A 21136-nucleotide genomic window follows, 5' to 3' on the forward strand; every position below is an offset into this window, starting at 1 on the left:
CTGTGTCTGACCCCGGGAGTGTGTGATGGGACGGTGCGGAGGGAGATTCACTCTGTGTCTGACCCCGGGAGTATGTGATGGGACGATGCGGAGGGAAATTCACTCTCTGTCTGACCCCGGGAGTGTGTGATGGGACGGTGTGGAGGGAGATTCACTCTGTGTCTGACCCCGGGAGTGTGTGATGGGACGGTGCGGAGGGAGATTCACTCTGTGTCTGACCCCGGGAGTATGTGATGGGACGATGCGGAGGGAAATTCACTCTCTGTCTGACCCCGGGAGTGTGTGATGGGACGGTGTGGAGGGAGATTCACTCTGTGTCTGACCCCGGGAGTGTGTGATGGGACGGTGCGGAGGGAGATTCACTCTGTGTCTGACCCCGGGAGTGTGTGATGGGACGGTGTGGAGGGAGCTTCACTCTGTGCCTGATCCCGGGAGTGTGTGATGGGACGGTGCAGAGGGAGCTTCACTCTGTGTCTGACCCCGGGAGTATGTGATGGGACGATGCGGAGGGAAATTCACTCTCTGTCTGACCCCGGGAGTGTGTGATGGGACGGTGTGGAGGGAGATTCACTCTGTGTCTGACCCCGGGAGTGTGTGATGGGACGGTGCGGAGGGAGATTCACTCTGTGTCTGACCCCGGGAGTGTGTGATGGGACGGTGTGGAGGGAGATTCACTCTGTGCCTGATCCCGGGAGTGTGTGATGGGACGGTGTGGAGGGAGCTTCACTCTGTGCCTGATCCCGGGAGTGTGTGATGGGACGGTGCAGAGGGAGCTTCACTCTGTGTCTGACCCCGGGAGTATGTGATGGGATGGTGCGGGGGGAGCTTCACTCTGTGTCTGACCCCGGGGGTGTGTGATGGGACGGTGCGGAGGGAAATTCACTCTGTGTCTGACCCCGGGAGTGTGTGATGGGATGGTGCGGGGGGAGCTTCACTCTGTGTCCGACCCCGGGAGTGTGTGATGGGACGGTGCGGAGGGGGATTCACTCTGTGTCCGACCCCGGGAGTGTGTGATGGGACGGTGCGGAGGGGGATTCACTCTGTGTCTGACCCCGGGAGTGTGTGATGGGACGGTGTGGAGGGAGCTTCACTCTGTGTCTGACCCCGGGAGTGTGTGATGGGACGGTGCGGAGGGAGCTTCACTCTCTGTCTGACCCCGGGAGTGTGTGATGGGACGGTGCGGAGGGAGCTTCACTCTCTGTCTGACCCCGGAGTGTGTGATGGGATGGTGCGGAGGGAGATTCACTCTGTGTTTGACCCTGGGAGTGTGTGATGGGAAGGTGCAGAGAGAACTTTACTCTGTGTCTGACCCCGGGAGTGTGTGATGGGACGGTGAGGAGTGAGATTCACTCTGTGTCTGACCCCGGGAGTGTGTGATGGGACGGTGCGGAGGGAGATTCACTCTGTGTCTGACCCCGGGAGTGTGTGATGGGACGGTGCGGAGGGAGCTTCACTCTGTGTCTGACCCCGGGAGTGTGTGATGGGACGGTGCGGAGGGAGTTTCACTCTGTGTCTGACCCCGGGAGTGTGTGATGGGACAGTGCGGAGGGAGATTCACTCTGTGTCTGACCCCGGGAGTGTGTGATGGGACGGTGTGGAGGGAGTTTCACTCTGTGTCTGACCCCGGGAGTGTGTGATGGGACGGTGCGGAGGGAGAGCTTTGCCATGGGCCATTTTCTACATCCCTCTTCTCTCTTTCTCCCGTTCCTGCAGTGAAGCCGTGTCCTCTGGACGGCCTGGGCCGACTCCACACCTCCTGCGATGCCCTGCGTCTCCTGGTGATCTGGGTCCACGACCACGGCCGGGAGTGCGGCTCCATCCCGGGCCTGCACTCGGTGGACCCCAGCCGTGCCCTGTGGTCCTGTGCCTCTGGCCACTCCTACCGCTGGCAGCTGCTGGCCCCCGGCGAGGAGATGGCGGGGGACGAGTTCCCTCCCACCTGCGAGGACGAGTCGCCGCACCGGGACGAGGAGGGGGAGGCCCGGCGATCGAGGAGGACGCCTGCCCCCCCTGCGGTGGACGGCAGGCGTCCCCGGACACGGACTGAGGGTCTGGGTTCCGGGCCGGGAGCGGAGGCACGGGAGGTTGGGGCCCGCAGGGTCGCCAGTGCCCAGCACCAGCACGAGGAGGCGGGCGCCCGGCCCGAGACGCCCTCGCCCGTCGGGCCCGGAACTCCCAACGGAGGAGCTGGAGGGGACGTGGAGCGAGGGAGCACAGACCTCCTGCAGCTGGTGTGCGAGTCCGATGGCGACGAGCAGCTGCCTGGGGCAGTGCTGGAGGAGCAGAGGGCAGGTGAGTGTCCCGGCGGATGGGCAGGGTGCGGGGAGGCACAGGCAGGGGAGACGTGACCCCAGGTACGGCGGGGTTTGCTCGTTGGCTGTCGGGGGGGAAGGGAGTGATGTGTTGCTGGGAGAGGCAACTGGTGACACTAACTCGGAGAGATGAGTGGAGAGGCGTCACTCACACTGGGGAGGGAGTGACGAGTCACGGGGAGAGTGGAGAGGCGTCACTCACACTGGGGAGGGAGTGATGAGTCACGGGGAGAGTGGAGAGGGGTCACTGTCCCTGGGGAGGGAATGACTTGTCACTGGGAGAGGGGAGAGGGGTCACTGTCTCTGGGGAGGGAGTGACGAGTCACGGAGAGAGGGGAGAGGGATCACTGTCTCTGGGGAGGGAGTGACGAGTCACGGGGAGAGGGGAGAGGGATCACTGTCTCTGGGGAGGGAGTGACGAGTCACGGAGAGAGGTGGGAGAGGGGTCACGTCCCTGGGGAGGGAGTGACGAGTCACGGGGAGAGGGGAGAGGGAGTCACTGTCTCTGGGAGAGGGAGTTCAGAGTAAGCGAGAGGGGAGAGGGGTCACTGTCCCTGGGGAGGGAGTGACGAGTCACGGAGGGAGAGGGGAGAGGGTCACTGTCTCTGGGGACTGTCACCTCTGGGGAGGGAGTGACGAGTCACGGGGAGAGGGGAGAGGGATCACTGTCTCTGGGGAGGGAGTGACGAGTCACGGAGAGAGGGGAGAGGGGTCACTGTCCCTGGGGAGGGAGTGACGAGTCACGGGGAGAGGGGAGAGGGATCACTGTCTCTGGGGAGGGAGTGACGAGTCACGGAGAGAGGGGAGAGGGGTCACTGTCCCTGGGGAGGGAGTGATGAGTCACGGGGAGAGTGGAGAGGGGTCACTGTCCCTGGGGAGGGAGTGACGAGTCACGGAGAGAGTGGAGAGGGGTCACTGTCCCTGGGGAGGGAGTGACGAGTCACGGGGAGAGTGGAGAGGGGTCACTGTCCCTGGGGAGGGAGTGACGAGTCACGGAGAGAGTGGAGAGGGGTCACTGTCCCTGGGGAGGGAGTGACGAGTCACGGGGAGAGGGGAGAGGGGTCACTGTCCCTGGGGAGGGAGTGACGAGTCACGGGGAGAGTGGAGAGGGGTCACTGTCCCTGGGGAGGGAGTGATGAGTCACGGGGAGAGTGGAGAGGGGTCACTGTCCCTGGGGAGGGAGTGACGAGTCACGGGGAGAGTGGAGAGGGGTCACTGTCCTGGGGAGGGAGTGACGAGTCACGGGGAGAGTGGAGAGGGGTCACTGTCCCTGGGGAGGGAGTGACGAGTCACGGGGAGAGTGGAGAGGGGTCACTGTCCCTGGGGAGGGAGTGACGAGTCACGGGGAGAGTGGAGAGGGGTCACTGTCCCTGGGGAGGGAGTGACGAGTCACGGGGAGAGTGGAGAGGGGTCACTGTCCCTGGGGAGGGAGTGACGAGTCACGGGGAGAGTGGAGAGGGGTCACTGTCCCTGGGGAGGGAGTGACGAGTCACGGGGAGAGTGGAGAGGGGTCACTGTCCCTGGGGAGGGAGTGACGAGTCACGGGGAGAGTGGAGAGGGGTCACTGTCCCTGGGGAGGGAGTGACGAGTCACGGGGAGAGTGGAGAGGGGTCACTGTCCCTGGGGAGGGAGTGACGAGTCACGGGGAGAGTGGAGAGGGGTCACTGTCCCTGGGGAGGGAGTGACGAGTCACGGGGAGAGTGGAGAGGGGTCACTGTCCCTGGGGAGGGAGTGACGAGTCACGGGGAGAGTGGAGAGGGGTCACTGTCCCTGGGGAGGGAGTGACGAGTCACGGGGAGAGTGGAGAGGGGTCACTGTCCCTGGGGAGGGAGTGACGAGTCACGGGGAGAGTGGAGAGGGGTCACTGTCCCTGGGGAGGGAGTGACGAGTCACGGGGAGAGTGGAGAGGGGTCACTGTCCCTGGGGAGGGAGTGACGAGTCACGGGGAGAGTGGAGAGGGGTCACTGTCCCTGGGGAGGGAGTGACGAGTCACGGGGAGAGTGGAGAGGGGTCACTGTCCCTGGGGAGGGAGTGACGAGTCACGGGGAGAGTGGAGAGGGGTCACTGTCCCTGGGGAGGGAGTGACGAGTCACGGGGAGAGTGGAGAGGGGTCACTGTCCCTGGGGAGGGAGTGACGAGTCACGGGGAGAGTGGAGAGGGGTCACTGTCCCTGGGGAGGGAGTGACGAGTCACGGGGAGAGTGGAGAGGGGTCACTGTCCCTGGGGAGGGAGTGACGAGTCACGGGGAGAGTGGAGAGGGGTCACTGTCCCTGGGGAGGGAGTGACGAGTCACGGGGAGAGTGGAGAGGGGTCACTGTCCCTGGGGAGGGAGTGACGAGTCACGGGGAGAGTGGAGAGGGGTCACTGTCCCTGGGGAGGGAGTGACGAGTCACGGGGAGAGTGGAGAGGGGTCACTGTCCCTGGGGAGGGAGTGACGAGTCACGGGGAGAGTGGAGAGGGGTCACTGTCCCTGGGGAGGGAGTGACGAGTCACGGGGAGAGTGGAGAGGGGTCACTGTCCCTGGGGAGGGAGTGACGAGTCACGGGGAGAGTGGAGAGGGGTCACTGTCCCTGGGGAGGGAGTGACGAGTCACGGGGAGAGTGGAGAGGGGTCACTGTCCCTGGGGAGGGAGTGACGAGTCACGGGGAGAGTGGAGAGGGGTCACTGTCCCTGGGGAGGGAGTGACGAGTCACGGGGAGAGTGGAGAGGGGTCACTCTCCCTGGGGAGGGAGTGACGAGTCACAGGGAGAGTGGAGAGGGGTCACTGTCCCTGGGGAGGGAGTGACGAGTCACGGGGAGAGTGGAGAGGGGTCACTGTCCCTGGGGAGGGAGTGACGAGTCACGGGGAGAGTGGAGAGGGGTCACTGTCCCTGGGGAGGGAGTGACGAGTCACGGGGAGAGTGGAGAGTGGGTCACTCTCCCTGGGGAGGGAGTGACGAGTCACGGGGAGAGTGGAGAGGGGTCACTGTCCCTGGGGAGGGAGTGACGAGTCACGGGGAGAGTGGAGAGGGGTCACTGTCCCTGGGGAGGGAGTGACGAGTCACGGGGAGAGTGGAGAGGGGTCACTGTCCCTGGGGAGGGAGTGACGAGTCACGGGGAGAGTGGAGAGGGGTCACTGTCCCTGGGGAGGGAGTGACGAGTCACGGGGAGAGTGGAGAGGGGTCACTGTCCCTGGGGAGGGAGTGACGAGTCACGGGGAGAGTGGAGAGGGGTCACTGTCCCTGGGGAGGGAGTGACGAGTCACGGGGAGAGTGGAGAGGGGTCACTGTCCCTGGGGAGGGAGTGACGAGTCACGGGGAGAGTGGGAGGGTCACTGTCCCTGGGGAGGGATGAGAGTCACGGGGAGAGTGGAGAGGGGTCACTGTCCCTGGGGAGGGAGTGACGAGTCACGGGGAGAGTGGAGAGGGGTCACTGTCCCTGGGGAGGGAGTGACGAGTCACGGGGAGAGTGGAGAGGGGTCACTGTCCCTGGGGAGGGAGTGACGAGTCACGGGGAGAGTGGAGAGGGGTCACTGTCCCTGGGGAGGGAGTGACGAGTCACGGGGAGAGTGGAGAGGGGTCACTGTCCCTGGGGAGGGAGTGACGAGTCACGGGGAGAGTGGAGAGGGGTCACTGTCCCTGGGGAGGGAGTGACGAGTCACGGGGAGAGTGGAGAGGGGTCACTGTCCCTGGGGAGGGAGTGACGAGTCACGGGGAGAGTGGAGAGGGGTCACTGTCCCTGGGGAGGGAGTGACGAGTCACGGGGAGAGTGGAGAGGGGTCACTGTCCCTGGGGAGGGAGTGACGAGTCACGGGGAGAGTGGAGAGGGGTCACTGTCCCTGGGGAGGGAGTGACGAGTCACGGGGAGAGTGGAGAGGGGTCACTGTCCCTGGGGAGGGAGTGACGAGTCACGGGGAGAGTGGAGAGGGGTCACTGTCCCTGGGGAGGGAGTGACGAGTCACGGGGAGAGTGGAGAGGGGTCACTGTCCCTGGGGAGGGAGTGACGAGTCACGGGGAGAGTGGAGAGGGGTCACTGTCCCTGGGGAGGGAGTGACGAGTCACGGGGAGAGTGGAGAGGGGTCACTGGGGAGGGAGTCCACTGGGGAGGGAGAGGGCACTGAGTCACACGGGGAGAGTGGAGAGGGGTCACTGTCCCTGGGGAGGGAGTGACGAGTCACGGGGAGAGTGGAGAGGGGTCACTGTCCCTGGGGAGGGAGTGAGGGATGCGAGTCACGGGGAGAGTGGAGAGGGGTCACTGTCCCTGGGGAGGGAGTGACGAGTCACGGGGAGAGTGGAGAGGGGTCACTGTCCCTGGGGAGGGAGTGACGAGTCACGGGGAGAGTGGAGAGGGGTCACTGTCCCTGGGGAGGGAGTGACGAGTCACGGGGAGAGTGGAGAGGGGTCACTGTCCCTGGGGAGGGAGTGACGAGTCACGGGGAGAGTGGAGAGGGGTCACTGTCCCTGGGGAGGGAGTGACGAGTCACGGGGAGAGTGGAGAGGGGTCACTGTCCCTGGGGAGGGAGTGACGAGTCACGGGGAGAGTGGAGAGGGGTCACTGTCCCTGGGGAGGGAGTGACGAGTCACGGGGAGAGTGGAGAGGGGTCACTGTCCCTGGGGAGGGAGTGACGAGTCACGGGGAGAGTGGAGAGGGGTCACTGTCCCTGGGGAGGGAGTGACGAGTCACGGGGAGAGTGGAGAGGGAGTCACTGTCCCTGGGGAGGGAGTGACGAGTCACGGGAGAGTGGAGAGGGGTCACTGTCCCTGGGGAGGAGTGACGAGTCACGGGGAGAGTGGAGAGGGGTCACTGTCCCTGGGGAGGGAGTGACGAGTCACGGGGAGAGTGGAGAGGGGTCACTCTCCCTGGGGAGGGAGTGACGAGTCACGGGGAGAGTGGAGAGGGGTCACTGTCCCTGGGGAGGGAGTGACGAGTCATGGGGAGAGTGGTGAGGGGTCACTGTCCCTGGGGAGGGAGTGACGAGTCACGGAGAGAGTGGAGAGGGTCACTCTCCCTGGGGAGGGAGTGACGAGTCACGGGGAGAGGGGAGAGGGGTCACTCACACTGGAGAGGGAGTGACGAGTCACAGGGAGAGTGGAGAGGGGTCACTCTCCCTGGGGAGGGAGTGACGAGTCACGGGGAGAGTGGAGAGGGGTCACTGTCCCTGGGGAGGGAGTGATGAGTCACGGGGAGAGTGGAGAGGGGTCACTGTCCCTGGGGAGGGAGTGACGAGTCACGGGGAGAGTGGAGAGGGGTCACTCTCCCTGGGGAGGGAGTGACGAGTCACGGGGAGAGTGGAGAGGGGTCACTGTCCCTGGGGAGGGAGTGACGAGTCACGGGGAGAGTGGAGAGGGGTCACTGTCCCTGGGGAGGGAGTGACGAGTCACGGGGAGAGTGGAGAGGGGTCACTGTCCCTGGGGAGGGAGTGACGAGTCACGGGGAGAGTGGAGAGGGGTCACTGTCCCTGGGGAGGGAATGACGAGTCACGGGGAGAGTGGAGAGGGGTCACTGTCCCTGGGGAGGGAGTGACGAGTCACGGGGAGAGTGGAGAGGGGTCACTGTCCCTGGGGTGGGAATGACGAGTCACGGGGAGAGTGGAGAGGGGTCACTGTCCCTGGGGAGGGAGTGACAAGTCACGGGGAGAGTGGAGAGGGGTCACTGTCCCTGGGGAGGGAGTGACGAGTCACGGGGAGAGTGGAGAGGGGTCACTGTCCCTGGGGAGGGAGTGACGAGTCACGGGGAGAGGGGAGAGGGGTCACTGTCCCTGGGGAGAGAGTGACGTGTCACTGGGAGAGTGGAGAGGGGTCACTCTCCCTGGGGAGGGAGTGACGAGTCATGGGGAGAGTGGAGAGGGGTCACTGTCCCTGGGGAGGAAGTGACGAGTCACGGGGAGAGTGGAGAGGGGTCACTCTCCTGGGGAGGGAGTGACGAGTCACAGGGAGAGTGGAGAGGGGTCACTCTCCTGGGGAGGGAGTGACGAGTCACGGGGAGAGTGGAGAGGGGTCACTGTCTCTGGGGAGGGAGTGACGAGTCACGGGGAGAGTGGAGAGGGGTCACTCTCCCTGGGGAGGGAGTGACGAGTCATGGGGAGAGTGGAGAGGGGTCACTGTCCCTGGGGAGGAAGTGACGAGTCACGGAGAGAGTGGAGAGGGGTCACTGTCCCTGGGGAGGGAGTGATGAGTCACGGGGAGAGTGGAGAGGGGTCACTGTCCCTGGGGAGGGAGTGACGAGTCACAGGGAGAGTGGAGAGGGGTCACTCTCCTGGGGAGGGAGTGACGAGTCACGGGGAGAGTGGAGAGGGGTCACTGTCCCTGGGGAGGAAGTGATGAGTCACGGGGAGAGTGGAGAGGGGTCACTGTCCCTGGGGAGGGAGTGACGAGTCACGGGGAGAGGGGAGAGGGGTCACTGTCTCTGGGGAGGGAGTGACGAGTCACGGGGAGAGTGGAGAGGGGTCACTGTCCCTGGGGAGGGAGTGATGAGTCACGGGGAGAGTGGAGAGGGGTCACTGTCCCTGGGGAGGGAGTGATGAGTCACGGGGAGAGTGGAGAGGGGTCACTCTCACTGGGGAGGGAGTGACGAGTCACGGGGAGAGTGGAGAGGGGTCAATGTCCCTGGGGAGGGAGTGACAGTCACGGGGAGAGTGGAGAGGGGTCACTCTCCCTGGGGAGGGAGTGACGAGTCACGGGGAGAGTGGAGAGGGGTCACTGTCCCTGGGGAGGGAGTGACGAGTCACTGGGAGAGGGGAGAGGGATCACTGTCACTGGGGAGGGAGTGACGAGTCACGGGGAGAGTGGAGAGGGGTCACTCTCCCTGGGGAGGGAGTGACGAGTCACGGGGAGAGTGGAGAGGGGTCACTGTCCCTGGGGAGGGAGTGATGAGTCACGGGGAGAGTGGAGAGGGGTCACTGTCCCTGGGGAGGGAGTGACGGTCACGGGGAGAGTGGAGAGGGGTCACTGTCCCTGGGGAGGGAGTGATGAGTCACGGGGAGAGTGGAGAGGGGTCACTGTCACTGGGGAGGGAGTGACGAGTCACGGGGAGAGTGGAGAGGGGTCACTGTCCCTGGGGAGGGAGTGACGAGTCACGGGGAGAGTGGAGAGGGGTCACTGTCACTGGGGAGGGAGTGACGAGTCACGGGGAGAGGGGAGAGGGGTCACTGTCTCTGGGGAGGGAGTGACGAGTCACGGGGAGAGTGGAGAGGGGTCACTGTCCCTGGGGAGGGAGTGATGAGTCACGGGGAGAGTGGAGAGGGGTCACTGTCCCTGGGGAGGGAGTGATGAGTCACGGGGAGAGTGGAGAGGGGTCACTGTCTCTGGGGAGGGAGTGACAGTCACGGGGAGAGTGGAGAGTGGTCACTCACACTGGAGAGGGAGTGACGAGTCACGGGGAGAGTGGAGAGGGGTCACTGTCCCTGGGGAGGGAGTGACGAGTCACGGGGAGAGTGGAGAGGGGTCACTGTCCCTGGGGAGGGAGTGACGAGTCACGGGGAGAGTGGAGAGGGGTCACTCTCCTGGGGAGGGAGTGACGAGTCACAGAGAGAGTGGAGAGGGGACACTGTCCCTGGGGAGGGAGTGACGAGTCATGGGGAGAGTGGAGAGGGGTCACTCTCCTGGGGAGGGAGTGACGAGTCACAGGGAGAGTGGAGAGGGGTCACTGTCCCTGGGGAGGGAGTGACGAGTCACGGGGAGAGTGGAGAGGGGTCACTGTCCCTGGGGAGGGAGTGACGAGTCACGGAGAGAGTGGAGAGGGGTCACTGTCCCTGGGGAGGGAGTGACGAGTCACGGGGAGAGGGGAGAGGGGTCAATGTCCCTGGGGAGGGAGTGACGAGTCACGGGGAGAGTGGAGAGGGGTCACTGTCCCTGGGGAGGGAGTGACGAGTCACAGGGAGAGTGGAGAGGGGTCACTGTCCCTGGGGAGGGAGTGACGAGTCATGGGGAGAGTGGAGAGGGGTCACTGTCCCTGGGGAGGAAGTGACGAGTCACAGGGAGAGTGGAGAGGGGTCACTGTCCCTGGGGAGGGAGTGACGAGTCACGGGGAGAGTGGAGAGGGATCACTCTCCCTGGGGAGGGAGTGACGAGTCACGGAGAGAGTGGAGAGGGGTCACTGTCACTGGGGAGGGAGTGACAGTCATGGGGAGAGTGGAGAGGGGTCACTCTCCTGGGGAGGGAGTGACGAGTCACAGGGAGAGTGGAGAGGGGTCACTGTCCCTGGGGAGGGAGTGACGAGTCACGGGGAGAGTGGAGAGGGGTCACTGTCTCTGGGGAGGGAGTGACGTGTCACGGGGAGAGTGGAGAGGGATCACTGTCCCTGGGGAGGGAGTGACGAGTCACGGGGAGAGGGGAGAGGGGTCACTCTCCTGGGGAGGGAGTGACGAGTCACAGAGAGAGTGGAGAGGGGAGAGGGGTCACTGTCCCTGGGGAGGGAGTGACGAGTCATGGGGAGAGTGGAGAGGGGTCACTCTCCTGGGGAGGGAGTGACGAGTCACAGGGAGAGTGGAGAGGGGTCACTGTCCCTGGGGAGGGAGTGACGAGTCACGGGGAGAGTGGAGAGGGGTCACTGTCCCTGGGGAGGGAGTGACGAGTCACAGGGAGAGTGGAGAGGGGTCACTGTCCCTGGGGAGGGAGTGACGAGTCACGGGGAGAGTGGAGAGGGGTCACTGTCCCTGGGGAGGGAGTGACGAGTCACGGAGAGAGTGGAGAGGGGTCACTGTCCCTGGGGAGGGAGTGACGAGTCACGGAGAGAGTGGAGAGGGGTCACTGTCCCTGGGGAGGGAGTGACAGTCACGGGGAGAGTGGAGAGGGGTCACTGTCCCTGGGGAGGGAGTGACGAGTCACGGGGAGAGTGGAGAGGGGTCACTGTCCCTGGGGAGGGAGTGACGTGTCACGGGGAGAGTGGAGAGGGATCACTGTCCCTGGGGAGGGAGTGACATGTCACGGGGAGAGGGGAGAGTGGCCAATCACACTGGAGAGGGAGTGACGGTTCATGGGGAGAGGGGTCTCTCTCTGTGATGGGGTGTGAGATCAGTCGAACTGGAGGAGAGTGGGGATGTCGTGCTGTGTCCCTGAGTGGGGGTCGGTGTTTGCTGTGTTCGCTTCGTGACAGTGTTGTGGCGAAGCGACTCGCTCCCGTATGACGGTAATGGTTTTGGGGGTCCCTGGGAGATGGCGTGCGTTCTCTGTTGCTTCCCGGCTGGTTATGATCGGAGCAGTTCGTATTGGTCGTTGGGTGTGTGTCGGGGCGGAGAGGCCTTTCCTGTCGGTCGAGACCTGGTGGAAAGTTTTGTGGAGGGGGAGAGGGACGAGGTCTGTTTTGTGGGACAGATTTACAAGGATGTTGCCTGGATTGGGGGGCATGCCTTATGAGTGAACTCAGCCTTTTCTCCTTGGAGCGACGGAGGATGAGAGGTGACCTGATAGAGGTGTACAAGATGATGAGAGGCATTGATCGTGTGGATAGTCAGAGGCTTTTTCCCAGGGCTGAAATGGCTAACACAAGAGGGCACAGTTTTAAGGTGCTTGGAAGTAGGTACAGAGGAGATGTCAGGGGTAAGTTTTTCACACAGAGAGTGGTGAGTGCGTGGAATGGGCTGCCAGTGATGGTGGTGAAGGCAGATACAACAGTGTCTTTTTCGGAGACTTTTGGACAGGTACCCGGAGGTCAAAAAAATGGAGGTCTATGGGTAACCCTCGGGAATGTCTAAGGTAGGGACGTGTTCGTCACAGCATTGTGGGCCGAAGGGCCTGTATTGCGCTGTAGGTTTTCTATGTTTCTCTGACACAAGACCTGTTAGAGGGGGAGGGTCTGTGCTGTGGTCTGGGGAGGGGGGAGAGGTCTGTTCTGTGGGACGTGAGACCTGTTGGACGGGGAGGGAGGAAGGGTTGGGTTGGGTTGGGTTGGACTTCAGCGAGGACATTGTCAATGCAAGTGCAGAAAGCTCGATTGCGGGCGATCCAGAGAGAGCGAGCCAGCTGGTACAAACCTGGCTGACAGGTGGAAACAGGATATGTGTGGAGCTTTGCAGCACACAGACGTGTCCTTGGGCCCGTGCTGCCCCCATCTTCCCTCGTCCCGTCTCCCTGCATCCGGATCATACCCCCACCCCCCCATCCCATGTAACCATTCAATACCTCTCTAACTGAACCTACACCCACCACTTCCGCCGTCAGCTCACACCACACTCGCCCGATCCTCTTGAACAAAGAAGTTCCCCTCCGGGTTCCCCCTTTGAATATTTCACCTTCCTCCTTGAACCTATGACTTCTAGCGTCACTCACTCTCTCCCTCCCTCAGTGGAGATTCACCAAAGCTGTACCCTTGGTGCGTTGATGGGCAGAAAATACTGGAACATTGCGATGTTTTTGGCAAGACCAGAACATTCGGCCCGATGAAGCTTGCCGACTTCCAATTCTGTGCTGAAATAACTCTCGAGTTTAGATTTGAAAGTCTCTCGGGTACGGCTCTCAACTGCACGACCAGATAGTTTGTTCCATGTGTTCACAACTCGCTGGGTAAAGAACGCTTCCTGGTGTTTCTATGAAATCTCCCCCTAACCAGTCTCCACCTCTGGCCCCATGTCCTCGATGATGGATTAATTTTAGAAAATAGTAGCTGGCATCCACCTTACTTACACCCTTAATGATTCCGAACACCCCCTCATTCTGCATCTGCTCGGCCTGAAAAGGTTTAATTCTTTGGATCGCTCTTCACAGCTCATACCCTGCGAGGCCTGGAGTGAGTCCAGTCGCCCTTCTCCGAGCTCTCTCCAGTGCCGTCACGTCCCTCACGAGATACGGACAGCAAAGCTCTGCACCCAGTTGTATGCTCGGTTTTATCACAGGTTGTGAGGCCTGTAAGATTTCCCCTCGACCTCCTGCGTCCTGCGCCCCGGGTAGAGACGGAGGGTTTTCCCAGGACAGGAGGCCTGCGGGCAGCGGGGTGCCACAGGGATCGGTGCTGTTTGCCATTTAATTCCTTATTTCGTTACAGATACGCCAATGAGCCGCACCCCCCCCCCCCCACCAACCCGCTGATTTAACCCCAGCCTAATCACAGGACAGCTTGCAATGGCCGATTCGCCTAACCGGACGGTCGGAAGAGACCCGCGCGGCTCCCAGGGAGAGCAGAGCAGGACGGCGCCGGAATCGAGCTCCCGAACGCGCCGGGCGGTGAAGGGTAGCGCAGATACAAAAACCCCTCCCCACATCAATGAGAAATAAGTAATGGCTGAGATTCCCCCATGCTTTCTTGTGGTCCTTTTAGCCGAGCTCAGTCGTGGGACCGGGTCTTTCCTGTGATGGACTGGGCTGCCTGTGTCCGTCCCCACCTTGCAGAATTAAGTCAGGGCGTCACGTTGCGGCTGTTCGAGGCCTCGGGAGCTCGGCGCGCCGTTCCGGTCACCCCTCTGCGGGGGAGAGGTGGCCGGCGTGCTGTCGGGTCTGCAGACGATGCTGCCCAGGAGCTCCTTCAGAGGCAGAGAGGGCGGCGTGGTTCTTTCGGCTGTCCGTTCACCCGCAGGCGATGTGGCCCAGCCTTGCCAGCCACGCCAGCGCGACGCGGCTGCCCGTTCCGGAGGTGGAATCCGCCACCGCCCGGCCGTCCACCCTCCCCCTTTCCGCCGGCCGCTGCACCTTCCTCCCACAGCTGAAACGCGTGCCGATTAGACTGGGGCTACGTCCACACTACGCCGGATAATTTTGAAAACGAAGCTTTTTCTCTTCGTTTTGACCCTCCGTCCACGTTGAAACGGCGTTTTCGTCCCCCGAAAACGGAGCTTTTCTGAAACACTCTCCAGAGTGCGTAAATTTGAAAACGATTGTTGTGCGTTGTAGTGTGGACGGGGTAAACGGAGAGATTTAAAAACGCTGTCATGACAACACCACAGCAACAGTGCTTTTTCTGCTTCTGCTTGGTACTGCGCAAGCTGTTATAACGCGCAGTCGGTGTGAGCGGCGTGAGAGTTAAATTGTAAAGTCAGCTTTTTTGACTATTTAAAAACGCTGTCATGATGTGCCGGAACAGATGGCAGCAGTGCGGCATTTCATTGTTGTCTTGAACGCAACCCCCCACACACCCCAACAATTTCAGAACAGATGGCAATGAGACTGAAGCCAGAAGAGTTAGAAATGTACTCACCAAATACTTTGACCCATAGCTTACTGAATAAATAAGTATACTCACTTTGCCCTGTTTTCTGTCCTTGCTTGTATGGTGGTTTACCTGTTTATGCAAGTACTTCTCTGACAATAGATGTGTAACAGCCTGATGTCACATTGTATGGAAATAGAAGATCACACTGATGCAGACATGTTTCATACATTTAACAAGGTGCTTTATTAATGCAACAGAGTTAGTCAGTTTTTCAATGTTCGTCGTCAGCCGGGTCATACTGTCCATGAACTCCCTGTCGGTTGCCTCCATACGCTCCAGTATTTGTTTTTTTTTTAGTTTTAAGTCCTCCTGCGTGAGAGCCAAGAGTAAATCCTTTAAAGTTTTTCTACTCTTTAACTGGACGAACGCGCACCAAGTATACCGTTTCCTCTTCGCTTGTTTTCTGTGTGTCCTGCGCGTGCCCAGTAGGAGGAGATTCGCCCCAAATATCCGCTTTAATATGGACGGACGGAGATATTTTTTAAAACACCTGGTGTAACGCCTGTCGTTTTTACTCGAAACTGGCATTTTCAAAACTATCCGGCATAGTGTGGATGTAGCCTTAGAGTTAGTAACATGCGCACAAAATGCTGGAGGAACTCAGCAGGCCGCGCGGCATCTGTGGAAAGGTGTACAGTCGACGTTTCCACTGTATTTTTTTCCCACAGTTGTTGCCTGGCTGGCTGAGTTCCTCCAGCATTTTGTGTGCGTGTGTTGCTCGGATTTCCAGTATCTGCCGATTTTTTTTTCTCTCTTGTTTGAGACTCGGAGTAAGGCCGTTCAGCCCATCGAGACTGCTCCCCATTCTGTCATGGCCGATTTATTAACTGTGTCTCAACCCCATCCTCCTGCCTTCTCCCTGAAACCGTTGACGGCCACACTAATCAAGACCCTATCAGCCGCCATTTCAAACATACCAAATGACCTGGCCTCCGGGTCCGTCTGTGGCAAAGAATTCCACGGATTCATTACGCTCTGGGGAAAGAAATTCCTCCTTGTCTCTGATCTCTGTTCTAGATAGACATACGCTCTATTCTGAGGTGGTGTCCTCTGGACCGAGACTACCTCACGAGAGGAAACACCCTCTCCACGCGAACTCTATCTAAACCTTTCAATAAGACCTCCTCCCTCCCTCCCCACCCCGCCCATTCTTCTAGACCCCAGGCCCAGAGGTCCTCATATGTTAATGCTTCCACTCGCGGGACCATTCAAAGGGGATAAAAGTAAAGGCATCCGTTAGTCTTGGCACCAGTGTCGTCGCAGAGCGATGTGTGGTTAAGTGCCTTGCTCAAGGACACAACATGCTGCCTTGGCTGGGGCTCGAACTCACGACTTTCAGGTCGCTAGTCCAATGCTTTAACCACTTGGCCACGTGCCCACGTAGTCAATATAAGATAGAAATACAGTTGTATCAGTGTGAATTAATCAGTCTGATGGTCTGGTGGAAGAAGCCGTCCCGGAGCCTGTTGGTCCTGGCTTTTATGCTGTGGTACCGTTTCCCGGTTGGGGTGACTCAGGTCCCCAATGATCCTTCGGGCCCTTTTTACACCCCTGTCTCTGTAAATATCTTGAATGGTGGGAAGTTCACATCTACAGATGCGCTGGGCTGTCCGCACCACTCTGCAGAGTCCTGCGATTGAGGGAAGTACAGTTCCCAGACCAGGCAGTGATGCAGCCAGTCAGGATGCTCTCAATTGTGCCCCTGCAGAAAGTCCTTATGATTTGGGGGCCCAGACCAAACTTCGACCATCTGAGGTGAAAGAGGCGTTGTTGTGCCTTTTCCACCAAACAGCCAGTATGTACACACCACGTGAGAATGCTCGCAGAAAAAAAAGCAATCCCAGGGTTGTATATGGTGACATTAAGTGTACTTTGAAAATAAATTTATTTTGAACTTTGAACCTCCTCTGGACCCTCCCCAGGATATACCAGCACATCTGTTCTTGAATTAGGAGGTTAGTTCTATTGTCCTGTGACTAGGCTTGGGTTAGATAGGTGGGCTGCTGTGTGCCATGCCTGTACTGAACTTTATAAGGCACTGGTGAGGCCTCATTTGCAAATTGTGAACAGTTTCGGGGCCCCTTATATAAGAAAGGATGTGCTGGCGTTGGAGAGGGTACAGAGGCGGTTGACAAGGGTGTCTCCGGGAATGAAAGGGTTATCATACTTTCATACTTAAACTTTTATGCTTTATTGTCACCAAGCAATTGATACCAGAGTGTACAATCATCACACCGATATTTGATTCTGCTCTTTGTGCTCCCTCAAGTACAAATCGATAGTAAATATTAAAAATGTAAATTATAAATCATAAATAGAAAAGGGAAAGTAAGGTAGTGCAAAAAAAACTGAGAGGCAGGTCCGGATATTTGGAGGGTACGGCCCAGATCCGGGTCAGGATCCGTTCAGCAGTCTTATCACAGTCGGAAAAAATCTGTTCCCAAATCTGGCCGTACGAGTCTTCAAGCTCCTGAGCCTTCTCCCCGAGGGAAGAGGGAGGAAAATTGTGTTGGCTGGGTGGGTCATGGCCTTGATTATCCTGGCAGCACTGCTCCGACAGCGTGCGGTGTAAAGTGAGTCCAAGGACGGGAGATTGGTTTGTGTGATGCGCTGTGCCATGTTCACGATCTTCTGCAGCTTCTTCCGGTCTTGGACAGGACAACTTCCATACCAGGTAGTGATGCACCCTAGAAGAATGCTTTCTACGGTGCATTGATAAAAATTAGTGAGGGTTTTAGGGGACAGGTCAAATTTCTTTAGCTTTCTCAGGAAGTAAAGGCGCTGGTGGGCCTTCTTGGCAGTGGACTCTGCTTGGTTGGACCAAGTCAGGTCATTTGTGATATTGACCCCGAGGAACTTAAAGCTTTTGACCTGTTCCACTTGCGCACCACAGATGTAAATTGGGTCGTGCGGTCCGCTACTCCCTCTGAAGTCAACAACCAATTCCTTCATCCTGCTGACGTTGAGGGATAGGTTATTGTCTTTGCACCATGCCAACAGGTTCTTAATTTCCTCTCTGTACTCAAACTCATCATTACCCGAGATAAGGCCTACAATTGTTGTGTCATCAGCAAACTTATATATTGAGTTCGATGGAAACTTGGCTACACAATCATGGGTGTACAGTGAGTACAGCAGGGGGCTGAGTACACAGCCTTGTGGGGCACCGGTGCTCAGAGTGATTGTAGAGGAGAGCTTGTCCCCTATTTTTACAGCCTGGGTCCTGTCTGTGAGGAAGTTCATACGAGGAGTGTTTGACGTCTTTGGGCCTGTACTCACTCAAATTCAGAAGAGTGGGGGGGGGGGATCCCATTGAAACCTGTCGAATGTGATAAAGGCCTCAACGGAGTGGATGTGGAGAGGATGCTTCCTACGGCGGGGGAGTCCAGGACCAGAGGGCACAGCCTCAGAATAGAGAGACGTCCATTTGGAACAGAGACGAGGAGGAATTTCTCTACCGGAGAGTGGTGAATCTGTGGGATTCGTTGCTGGGAGTGGCTGTGAGGGCCAGGACTTTATGCATCTTTAAGGCAGAGGTTGGAACATTCTGGATTAGTCAGGGCACGAGGGGTGCAGGGAGGAGGCAGGGGGTTGGGGCTGAGAGGGAAATGGGGCAGCCATGGTGACTCGATGGGCCAAATGGCCTAATTCTGCTCCTGTATCTTATGGAACGAACTGACTGAAACCCCCTCCGCTGCAGGTTGCTGGAAACCCACCGGACGTTGACAGGCGACACCTGGTTGTGCGGACGTAAGACCCCGTGGCCACCCTGTCAGGTTGACCTGCCAGTCGAGCACATCCAGGTGGAGCGCTGTCGCAGGAGAGCAGCTTCCGTCATCAGGCGCCCCCACAACCACCCAGGCCGCGCTCCCTGCTCACTGCTGCCATCAGGTAGCCTCAGGACCCGCACCACCAGGCTCAGGAACAGTTATTACCCCTCAACCACCAGGTTCGGGAACCAGAGGGGATAACTTCACTCGCCCCACGACCTATGGACTCACTTTCAAGGACTTGTATCTCTGTTAATAAATTCTGTTAATTAACCATATAACAATTACAGCACGGAAACAGGCCATCTCGGCCCTTCTAGTCCGTGCCGAACGCTTACCCTATCCTAGTCTCACCGACCCGCACTCAGCCCATAACCCTCCATTCCTTTCCTGTCCATATATCTATCCAATTTAACTTTAAACGACAACATCGAACCTGCCTGAACCACTTCTGCTGGAAGCTCGTTCCACACAGCTACCACTCTCTAAGTAAAGAAGTTCCCCCTCATGTTACCCCTGAACTTTTGCCCTTTAACTCTCAACTCACGTCCTCTTGTTTGAATCTCCCCCACTCTCAATGGAAAAAGTCTATCCAAGTCAACTCTATCTATCCCCCTCATAATTTCAAACACCTCTATCAAGTCCCCCCTAATTATGGATTGTTTATTTCTTTTATTTTGCATTTGCCCATTGGTAGTTTCTCCTCATGGGTGCAGTCTTTCTTTGATCCTGCTGAGTTTACTGTGGATGCCCGCAAGAAAACAAATCTCAGGGTTGTTTGCGGTGACGCACGCACGTGTACTTGGAAAGTAAGTTTGCCGTGAGCTTGGTTAACCGGCCAATCGCCTGGCAGCTGCTCAGTGCATGAGAGCACGTGGCCACGGTCAAGAGGTTCTGGAGGGCAACTGGACCTCTTGACAGTGTCTGGGTGCTTTTCTGCACTGAGAGTCGCTGCAAAATGACTGGCTGATCCGATATTCGCGTTAAGGAGCAGGTATACCCGACAGAGGGGCCGCTGCGAGTGTGTATTTTGATAAATTTGCATTGTACTTTGAATGTGTTCAAGCTCAGTTGGACAGTTTCAGAAGGATATGGGTTAAATGCCAGCAAATATACCCAGCTTACTTACAGGGCTCAGTTGGCAGGGACGGGGGACCAATAGCATTCTCCAAACCTCCTTTAAACTTCGGCTCTCCTGCCCTTTCTCACCTCCTGTCCCGGCTCTTTGTTACAGCTGTCCCACAGCAGAGGGAACCGATCGCAGAGACCGAGCTACTGCTGACGAGGTGAGAGCTGGAAACTCCGTCCCTCCCCCCCCGCACCCTCCAGCTGTGCGTTAGATCCGGAAACTACTTATCGCCATTTGGGGTGTAATCGGGGTTATAGGGAGTGAAGCTACACTCATCACTCCTTTCCAGGATAATACACAGACTGAAACACTCCCGGGGTCAGACACAGAGTGAATCTCCCTCCGCACCGTCCCATCACACACTGCTGGGGTCAGACACAGAGTGAAGCTCCCTCCGCACCGTCCCATCACACACTCCCGGGGTCAGACACAGAGTGAAGCTCCCTCCGCACCGTCCCATCACACACTCCCGGGGTCAGACACAGAGTGAATCTCCCTCCGCACCGTCCCATCGCACACTCCCGGGGTCAGACACAGAGTGAAGCTCCCTCCGCACCGTCCCATCGCGCACTCCCGGGGTCAGACACAGAGTGAATCTCCCTCCGCACTGTCCCATCACACACTCCCGGGGTCAAACACAGAGTGAAGCTCCCTCTGCACCGTCCCATCACACACTCCCAGGGTCAGACACAGAGTGAAGCCCCCTCCACACCGTCCCATCACACACTCCCGGGGTCAGACACAGAGTGAATCTCCCTCCGCACCCTCCCAGCACACACTCCCGGGGTCAGACGGAGAGTGAAGCTCCCTCCGCACCGTCCCATCACACACTCCCAGGGTCAGACACAGAGTGAATCTCCCTCCGCACCGTCCCATCACACACTCCCAGGGTCAGACACAGAGTGAAGCCCCCTCCACACCGTCCCATCACACACTCCCGGGGTCAGACACAGAGTGAATCTCCCTCCGCACCGTCCCATCACACACTCCCGGGGTCAGACACAGAGTGAAGCCCCCTCCACACCGTCCCATCACACACTCCCGGGGTCAGACACAGAGTGAATCTCCCTCCGCACCGTCCCATCACACACTGCTGGGGTCAGACACAGAGTGAAACTCCCTCCGCACCGTCCCATCACACACTCCCGGGGTCAGACACAGAGTGAAGCCCCCTCCACATCGTCCCATCACACACTCCCGGGGTCAGACACAGAGTGAATCTCCCTCCGCACCGTCCCATCACACACTCCCGGGGTCAGACACAGAGTGAAGCTCCCTCCACACCGTCCCATCACACACACCCGGGGTCAGACACAGAGTGAATCTCCCTCCACACCGTCCCATCACACACTCCCGGGGTCAGACACAGAGTGAAGCTCCCTCCGCACCATCCCATCACACACTCCCGGGGTCAGACACAGAGTGAATCTCCCTCCGCACCGTCCCATCACACACTGCTGGGGTCAGACACAGAGTGAAGCTCCCTCCGCACCGTCCCATCACACACTCCCGGGGTCAGACACAGAGTGAAGCTCCCTCCGCACCGTCCCATCACACACTCCCAGGGTCAGACACAGAGTGAAGCTCCCTCCGCACCATCCCATCACACACTCCCGGGGTCAGACACAGAGTGAAGCTCCCTCCGCACCGTCCCATCACACACTCCCGGGGTCAGACACAGAGTGAAGTTCCCTCCGCACCGTCCCATCACACACTCCCGGGGTCAGACACAGAGTGAAGCTCCCTCCGCACCATCCCATCACACACTCCCGGGGTCAGACACAGAGTGAAGCTCCCTCCGCACCGTC

This window comes from Mobula hypostoma, chromosome 31, assembly GCF_963921235.1.
Source record: "Mobula hypostoma chromosome 31, sMobHyp1.1, whole genome shotgun sequence".
Lineage (NCBI taxonomy): Eukaryota > Metazoa > Chordata > Chondrichthyes > Myliobatiformes > Myliobatidae > Mobula > Mobula hypostoma.